Source organism: Podarcis melisellensis (assembly GCF_964234715.1).
Source record: "Podarcis melisellensis genome assembly, chromosome: 14".
NCBI classification, from domain to species: domain Eukaryota; kingdom Metazoa; phylum Chordata; class Lepidosauria; order Squamata; family Lacertidae; genus Podarcis; species Podarcis melisellensis.
Window position 1 is genome coordinate 38,287,972 of NC_138546.1, and position 2,076 is coordinate 38,290,047.

Below are 2,076 nucleotides of genomic sequence, written 5' to 3' on the forward strand. Positions count from 1 at the left end.
ACCTCAACTCAAGAGCCCTCTCCCTTCCAGTGAAGAAGAAGAAGAAGAAGAAGAAGAGTTTGGATTTGATATCCCGCTTTATCACTACCCTAAGGAGTCTCAAAGCGACTAAGATTCTCCTTTTCCTTCCTCCCTCACAACAAACACTCTGTGAGGTGAGTGGGGCTGAGAGACTTCAGAGAAGCGTGACTGGCCCAAGGTCACCCAGCAGCTGCATGTGGAGGAGCGGAGACGCGAACCTGGTTCCCCAGATTACGAGTCCACCGCTCTTAACCACTGCACCACACTGGCTCTCAGTGGTTTCCAGCAGCTGGCATTCGGAAGCAGCAGAAGTAAAACATAGCCTTACTTGTTTATTCTTTTATGTTTATTTGTTTGTCTATTCTTTTAAAGCCATCCACATTGGTAGCCATCACCGCCCTGTGGAATGCCCCCCCCCCCATCAGATGTCAAAGAAATAAACAACTATCGGACTTTTAGAAGACATCTGAAGGCAGCCCTGTTTAGGGATTCTTTTAATATTTGATGAATCATTGTATTTTAATATTCTGCTGGAAGCCACCCAGAGTGGCTGGAGAAACCCAGCCAGATGGGTGGAGTATAAATAAATTATTATTATTATTATTATTATTATTATTATTATTATTATTAAAAGCATGAGGTTCAGAGTTATATATGAGGGCCTGACCTCCTAAGGTGGACTTTTAGGAATCTCCCATTTCAAAGGGCAGAGGTTGTGCCAACTTTAAGGATGGAGAGATCAATCTTTTTCTGGTCTGTCAAATTTTGCAAATACTGTATACATTCATAACTTTGTGTCACACAGTTTCCCGCATATTCTTTTGGTGTGTATTTCATGACAAGGTACGCACTTGGTTTTGCGTTCACCCATCAAAGAAACTCAAGCTATGGCGTGCTGCGAACACGTAACAATGCTGGTACATGCTGCTGGAAGAAAGCTCTCCCTCTTGTGGTTTGTTTGGAAAGAAACAGACTTTGAGGATCAATTTTGCACCGAACTGTAAGCCATAGGCACAATGGTTTGCTTCCTGTATGCCCAGGAAAGGGAGAGTGAGTTAGGCACAGTTCTGACAGCGTACATCAGGAGACATGCATGTCATAGTTTGGCGTATGTGTGGAGCGGGCCACTGCTTCCAGAAGTGTATCGCAAAGAACAGAGAAGGGAGGAAAATAGAAGGATAGCACTGGGCCAATCTGTGTAAGCAAACCAGGAACCCCCAAATCAGGCTTGTTTGCTTAAAAATGCAGACCAAGTTCAATTCACGAGAATCCCTAGCCTTTGTGTGATGGATTGCAAGCACATAGGTTCCCTGCTCCAATGAATGGGTGTCAAGCTGGTCCACAGAGGGCATCATATGATTCCTACATGATTAATAAATTCAGTTACAGACGCATCAGCGTGGGGCTTAACCTTTTCAAAACAACAACAACACAAGTCAAACTAACCTAAATAGCTTATACAAAATCAGTAAAAACCAAGGTCCATATAAGATCTGTGTATTTAAATATTTTGCCTTAAATTTTATGAAGTGTGATGTGCATCCACAAACACACTCAAACTAGAAAAGATACTGGAAAGATTTCTGTTAAAACTCAGGTCTAACCTTTCTAGCTGCCTTTTTGAAAAGAGGTAGATGTAGAGCAGTATCAACCAGTTGACCTCTATGAGGCTGAAAAGTACTGTTGAAGTTTGTGCATCCTGGAAGTGAATGTAAGAAGGGACTTCACGGGGAGGTGGAAGTCTTTCAAAAAGCCAGCCAGAAGACCTGTACTGCTGATGAGGAGTTGCAACTTTGGCCTAGACGAGCTAAGGGCCATTTCACACATTGCAGCGTTTGAGGGCGCACCCAAGTTGTTTTAAAGGCTACAGAACCTATACAGGAAAGGTTAGATTCAGAGTAACGACACACACAATGTAACAGGCTGTATGTAACTGTGTAACTTCTGTTTTAAAAAACAATTGAACAGATCATATCACAATATGTAATTCCATAGACCAACTTATCATATGAGCGGAACATGTTCTGAGAGATTAAAGTCCAGCGGATTAATCAG